Source organism: Arvicola amphibius, chromosome 5, assembly GCF_903992535.2.
Source record: "Arvicola amphibius chromosome 5, mArvAmp1.2, whole genome shotgun sequence".
NCBI classification, from domain to species: Eukaryota; Metazoa; Chordata; class Mammalia; order Rodentia; family Cricetidae; genus Arvicola; species Arvicola amphibius.
Window position 1 is genome coordinate 26,453,017 of NC_052051.1, and position 7,793 is coordinate 26,460,809.

Consider the following 7,793-nt stretch of genomic DNA (forward strand, 5'->3'; position numbering starts at 1 on the left):
TCTCCTCTTGGGGTCTCACTATATACTCAGCTCTCATCTGCTCAGTGGGAGCAGAGCCTCCTGGCCCTACAGGGGAACCTCCCTGTGCACAGCTCAGATCTGGCATCTTACAGTGGCCCAACATGGTCCTCATGTTTTCCAAGTTTAAAACTTTAAAACCAAGCTGAGCGGTGGTGGCGGCGGCGCACGTCTTTACTCCCAGTGCTTGGGAGGCAGAGGCAGCTGAATCACTGTGAGTTCAAGTCCAGCCTGGTCTACAGAACAAGTGCCAGGACAGCCAAGACTACACAGAGAAACAAACCCTGCACTGAAAGACCAGCGTCGTGTGACAACATGGGAGAAACTGTGCTTTGTTTCCACAGTTTTTTTTTTTTTTTTTGCTGATTTTTAGGCTGAAAGATAACAGATGCATAGAGTTCACCCTTTTGTTTCATTAAAATCAGTATTTCTCAGCAATAATCTCATCTGCACTTTGTTCTTCTGCGGACGTGTGCTGTTGGTCATCCAGGCATTAAGCACAGGGATGCCTGGGGTCCGCAGGGACTCATGAAGCCTGAGATCTACTGCAGAGCTCTCAAAGCCCTGCATCACCGTGCCCTGGGGACTTCTGACGCTCAGTCCTTCTCTAGCCCTATTGGCAGCATCTGCTTCATCTGTGGCTGCTCCAGGGAGGACACCAGGCTAGAAAGGTCCATTTAAGCCTTAGATTCTAGCTTATTTTCTGTTTCTCTGACCTACTGGGCCTAGTGGCACACCTTTAATCCAAGCACAGGGAAAGCAGAAGCAGGTGGATCTTCAGGAGTTCAGGACAGCCCAGTCTACATATTAAGTTCCAGGCTAGCCAGGGCCACACAGTGAGACCCTGTATGAAACAAAACATCCCCTCTGCCCAGAGAAAACAAAAGTGAAAACCAACACAAAACCCCACACTCTACTCCAAAGCCACAGCGAAACCCTGTCTCGAAAAACAAACAACAACAACAACAACAACAACAACAACAAAAACCCAAACTCTAACCCAAAGCAACTCAGCATTTATTTGCTTACATTTCCAGGTCATAGACCATCATCGAGAGAAGTTAGGGCAGGAACTCAAGCAGGAACTGAAAGCAAAACCATGGAGAAATGTTGCTTACTGGCTGACTCACTGGTTTGCTCAGCTAGCTTCTTAGACAGCTCGGCCCACTAGCCTATGAATAGCACCGCCCAAAGTGGCCTAGACCCTCCCACATCAATCATCAATCAAGACAATCTTTCAGAGACCTCGCCCCAGGCCAATCTGATCTGGGTAGTCCTTGAATGAGACTTCCTTTTCTCAGGTGACTCTAGGTTGTGTCAAGTTGACAAAACCAGCTAACTAGGACACCTGGCAAAGGCTTGATTGTGTCACCTGTCTCCAGACTTCTTAGGAAGCTAAGATGATTGGTACCCAAGCAGAAGAACATGAGTCTGATTTCTACGGTTCCTTACAACTTCCGTGGGAGCCTGCTGAATCCCACTTCCCAGTTGTCCTGCTGACAATTTTGTCTTTAAAGACCAGGCTGGCTGGGAATGGCTCTTGTGATTTTAACAAGCTTTTTAAGTTTTTGATTTTATCTATTATTATTATTATTATTGTGATGATGAGTGTTTAGCACAGCATGTGTGTGGAGGTCACAGGACAACTTTGTGGAATGGATTCTACTTCCACCTTTACATTGGCCCTGGGCATCATCCTCAAGTCACCAGGCTTGGGCAGCAGACTCCCTCACCATGAACCGTCTCACGGGCACTTAACGAGATCTTTTATCTAGACTGGTTTACAGTGAGTTGGGCGCCGAGACTAACATCACATCTATTGACCATTTAAAGATGTACTTGTTTCTTCACACTCAAAACTGTAATTGTCTCCGGTGGCTCCTCCTTAGTTTAGCCAGAGACAGCTAGCAACTAAGGTGTTCAACACCCAGAGCCCAACATGACATGCTCCTGCCTTTAATTAAGAAGTAGGGGCTACAGAGAGGCCATACTTCAGTTACTAGCATGTGGGACAGAGGGTAAGGTGTGAATGGGGCATGTGACCCTGTATTAACCTCACACTGATCCCTCTCTGCCTCATGGTGTAACATGGCTTGACCTTCATAGGTCAGGGTCTCATAGGGTCTGGATCAGCGTTAACTATTAGCAGGTAGGCTGGGAAGAAGCTTTGCAAGTGGAAGGATGGGAAACCACACAGGTTGTTAGAAAGTTGCCTCTGGCTAGAGAGTCCCTGGTGAGATTTGCCATGGTGATACAACTGGCAATTAGCAAAAGATGAGGGCTGTGTACTCTACTCTCTGAGGACTTGGGACCAGAGGGATGGCTGCTGCCCAATTAAGCCATCTTGTGTACAGCTCTGCACCAAATGCCAGGACAAGATGAAGCCGAATAAGCAGCTCCCTCCTCAGAACCTCAAGAGAAGAAACCGATGGGCCCTCCAGGTGAGGGGCTCTGGGGTGTCCTGGCCTGCTTGTGAGGCAGCTGGTGGAGACCTCGAGGGGGGCTGTTGTAATCTGTAACTTCTCCCAGGCTAGGCTAGGCTTGAATCTGAGTGACCCAGGCTGTGTGACTATGGGAGAGTATAGACATATTGGGACAAAGGTTGGATGGAGTTGGCACCCCATGTAGGTCTCTTGGAATGCTCTTGTGGATTTGTGTCTGGGGTCTGACACACTGCTGTATTGCCTCGGGCAGATGCCTTGAGTTCTGGACTTTTTAATTTCACATTTAAAAGGCAATATTGATACATTCTATATACTTTATAGGTTAGTGAATTCCATGGGAGAGATCTGGAGAAAATGCTTTTCTTTGTGCCCCTTAAGTAGCAGGCCTTACACTTGAAATAGATGGCATTAAGAAAATGAAAGCCATCTGTCGTCTTGGTGTTAATGGCAGTGAAGACGTGGTAATGAGAGCAACAAACAGTGTTTATGAATCATGAAATCCTTAAAAAGGATGGGGCAGTATTGCCCAGATGTGCAGCAGCTGCCCACTGATGCCAGTGTTGGCAACAGCAGCATCTGGTGTTCTGTCCTCATTGTCCTTCACTGTTTGAGGTCTTAGTGTCCCATGTGAGGGAAGGAGCAAGGTGGCTTTGGGTGCGAGGTGGGGATCTTGTCTGAGTTTCAGGACCTGGCCCTGTGTGGAGGGGTAGGGTGAGCACCAGGCACATGACTCTCTCATTCTTCCATCCCTCTTGTTTTCTAGCTAAGTGATGAAGTGTTTGTACTGGGATGTTCTTGGTCCTTTATTTCTCTCTGGACCAGATTACCTAGGTTCCCATATTGGTGGCCTATGCCTTCTTGTGTATGTGGGTGTTTTTGGTATCTTCATTGGGTCTCTCTACTCCCCAGTTACGAACCCTCAGCCTCCCATGGGCTGATATATGGATCAAATGATTGAGTGTTTGGAAGCATGGCTGAGAAATGCTATCTCCTGCAGTTGAGCCCTCTTAGAAACTTCTGGGAGGCCTGACCACTGCAGCTATAGGGGAAGAGAGCTGGGAGATGCCCCTTCACAGGGCCCCACAGCTATCAGGTTTGGGATAGCAAGTAGAAGCCTGATTGATCCCTGAAGCCAGTCTGTCTTTGCTCCTTGATCCTGCCTGCATCTTGTTTTGCTTTGCTTTCGTGGAACTTAAAATTCCCTGCAGCCTTTGGCCCTTGTACAGTTTGTTGCCTTCATGCTGCCTTCCTACCTTCCAGTCCCACTGCCCTCCTTTCTCACTGCCTATCTCGCTTCCTCCCTTTCTTCTTCTCCTGTCAAAATTTGTTGAGTTAAAAAAACTTGGAATTAAATTTTTATATGTATTAATGTGTGTATGTGTGTGCGCACGTACGTGCACATGCTCCATAGCCTATGTGTGGAGGTCAAAAGACAGCTTGTGGGAGTCAGTTCTCTCCTTCTATGATGTGGGTCCTGTATCTATCGCCCCAGTTCTGGGATTATAGGTACTTGCTGTCATGCCAGGCTTTTATGTGCATGCTGGGGATTTGAACTCAGGTCCTCAAGCTTGTACACCAAGCACTTTACTAATGGAGCCATGTCCCCAGTCCCTGTTTTTGACTGAGTGTGGGTCTTGAAGCCTCTATATATGATACATCATGATAGCCTGTAATCTTGGCACTTGGGAGGCAGAGGCAGGAATGGTTATGCAAGATGGAAGACAACATGATCTACAGACCGAGTTCCTGTCTGGGCTACATAGTGGGGCTCTGACTCTAGCGTGTGTGTTTGTGCACATGTGTGACAGAATGGCATGTTGCCTTCAGCTCCCAAACGCTGGGATTAGAGGCTAGGTCCACCATACCCGATTTCCCAAACTGTTTTTCTGACAGAATGGAATTCTCTTTTCCACTTATTTTCTGATCAAAATGTACTGGGATGAAGATAAGCTTGGGAATTAGCTATTTTTCTTGTCATTGTGAGTAAGCCCATCAGGCTTGTCAGCAGAGCACGGGGACAGGCCTCTCTGAGGAGCTGTGAGTGTGTGGCAGTGTGTTTACATCCTAGTGGCAGAGAAGCAGAGAAGGGGAATGCCAGCACTCAGTGGGCTTCTCCTGCCCCCTTTTTCTATTCAGACTAGGACCCCAGGCCATGGGAAGGTCCCCATCATGCTCAGCTTGGGTCTTCCTTCCTCACTTAAACCTCCTGGAAAATATCCTGCCCTCACAGCCATGCCTAGACTCTTCTAGTTGACTCTAAATATAATCAAATTGTCACTAAGGGTTAATGGTGGACTGACCAGGCCACGGGCTTCTCTCTCCTCTATGGCAACTGTCATGGATTGTAGGTGAGCTTTATTTCAGAAACTCTGATTCAGGCACCTCCCAAGACTCCCTGTGCTTCTATAGCTGAGTCTGTACCTCCCTCCTGTACTAGATGCACCCCGACCACACAGATAAGAGGGTGTTGCTGTGTAGCCTAGGCTGGCTACACAGCAACTCAGACTCCCAAGGGCTAGGATTCCAGGTGTGCACCACTACACCCATCTCAAAGCACTAGTGACCTGGTCCATTGATCTTATTTTCACATTAATGTCCTCACATCCCAAGCAAAATGACCTGTAAAGGATGAAATGATGAAGCTGCACAATTCGATAATTGACACGAAGTGAAAGAACTCAGACCTCACTAACATTTATTGTGCGGTGACTATGTGCCAGGTGCTAAGGACTTTACACACGGCTAGGGCAAAGCCCTTGCTGCCCGTGCACGAGGACTAGAGTTTGGATCCTCAGCATCCACAAAAAAGCCAAGTGGACACTGTGGCCTCTCTGTAATCTCAGCATGCAGGAAGCAGAGATGGGACTCCCCAGAGCAAGCTGGCTAGATTAAAGAAACGGTGAGCTCTGGGTTCAAGAGAGAGACCCTGTTTCAGTGTATGAGGTGAAGAGTGATAGAGAAAGACACTGGATGTCAACCCTGAGCCTCCATACCTATAGGTACACACGCATGCACATTGGCACACTTTCAAACATGCATGTACACACGCACATGCTATACACATATACACATGCATAAAAAACAAATACCTAAAAGAAGAAAAACTTTATCTAGATCTGTTTTCTCCCAGTGGTACTGGAGATGGAGCCCAGGGCCTGTACATGTTAGATAGCTACTGTTAAGCTATGATCCTGGGCATTACGTATCTCACTTAATTGCAACTCATAGCTGAGGCAGGGTTTAGACCCAGATATACTTGCTTTGCTACTTAGGGTATGTCTTCACATGTAAAATGACATTTTCAATGTTTCCCCAAAACATTCACAAGTCCTTTAGATGGATCGTTGTTATTGATTTAATGATATGATTCATTGTCTTTTTAAAAAATTTTAATTTTTTTAAAAGAGAGACTCTCATGTAGCCTAGGCTGTGCTTAAAGTTCCTGGTCCTCCTGACCTCCTATGACCTCCTAATTTCTGGTATTACACCATGCTCTGCTGTTCCCTCTTGCTATTTTTTCCCTATATTTAACCCTTTTATAATGGTAATAGCACATCTTTTAGGATCAATGTCAGCTCTGGGATGTCTTCCCATGCTGCAAAGTGAAGTTGAGTCTCTTGTTGTGATTTGCTTGGAGTTCTACATGCGGGCTCGCAGTGTGAAAAGCCTGGGATGCAGCTGGTTGAGTGCTCACCTAGTATGCCGAAAGCCTGGGTTTGAACCCGGCATCACATAAAACGGATGTGGGGTTACACAAGTGTAATCCCAGCTCTCAGGAGGTGCAGGCAGGAGGATCATCAGTAAGTCAGTCACTGCTTCCTTGCCAGATTTCTAGCCATTCTGAGAGAAAGTCCTTGGGATCCGACAATTGAGACTGAGGCCCAGACTTTCTGGGAGCCTGTGCTCACAATGCAAGCACGCTATGTATTGCCTTTGCCTAGCCCTCAACTGATCTGTTATTAGATCAAGGTTCAGGGCACTCAAGTGTCCACTCTGCCTTCTTTGCCACAGTGGAAACTTTAGGAAGTCAGAGGTTATGTTTGGTTTTAGCTCACCATCAAGTGCCTAGGACTGGTTTGGTCAGAGAAAATAAGTGCTTGTAGCCAGGCTTGGTGGTACAGGCCTGTAATCCCAGCAATTGGAAAGAAACAACAGGAGGGTCAGGAGTTCAAGGTTATCCTCAGTTACATAGGAAGTCGAAGACTAGTCTGGGCTATATTAGACCCTTCTCAAAAAATATGTGAAGTATATAAATAAGTGGTATTGAGACAAAGAAACCTTTCTGAGACCTAGATCCAGCTCTGTGATTCTGGGCAAGTGAATTGGCTTTTGAGGCTGCCTCCTCTGCTGTGAAGTGGCATAGTTCACCCTTTCATCAAATATAACAAACGCTGAGACGCAGCCTGGAACTAGAATAGGAAAGCTTCACCGTGGGAAGGCAGAAGATAAAGGCATGAAAAGCAAAGAAACTTCTTCTGAAGTGCTAGGAATAAACCACATGATATTCCAGGCACTGCTATGAGGTGACAAGTTTGTTATTAAGGTCCTGTGCTGGATAGTTTTAGGTCAGCTTGCTACAAGTTAAAGCCATCTGAGGGGAGATGCTTCCTCAACTGAGAAAATGCTTCCATAAGATTGGGGCCTCTCTCTCTCTCTCTCTCTCTCTCTCTCTCTCTCTCTCTCTCTCTCTCTCTCATCTGTCTGTCTCTCTCTGTCTCTCATTCTCTCTTTCTTTTTTTGGTTTTTCGAGACAGGGTTTCTCTGTAGCTTTGGAGCCTGTCCTGGAACTAGCTCTTGTAGACCAGGCTGGCCTCAAACTCACAGAGATCTGCCTGCCTCTGCCTCTCGAGTCCTGGGATTAAAGGCGTGTGCCACCACTGCCTGGCTTTTTTTTTGTTTGTTTGTTTGTTTAGGTAAAGTCTGACTGTGGCGTAGCTCTATGGCTGGCCTTGGATTCACACAGATTCATTTGTCTATACCTATTGAGTACTGGGATTAAAGGTTTACACCACCACATCAGGCTAATCCATTTTTAATTCACCACACATATGTGGAAGTCAGAGGACAACTTGCAGGATTCAGTTCTCATCTTCTATCAGTGGGTCCTGGGTATCAAACTCATGTTAGGTTTGGGGGCATTTACGTACTGAACCATTTTGATGGCCCCCTTTTCTTTTAGTTTTGAGACCGGATCTCGCTGAGTAGCCGGATGGCCGTTACTACGTAGCCCAGGCTGGCCTTGAATTTGCTGTGATTCTCTTTTCTGTCCAAGTGTGAAGGAGTGGCCCATCACTCCCGGTTTCTTCTTTTTTCTTTCTGAGGCAGGGTCTC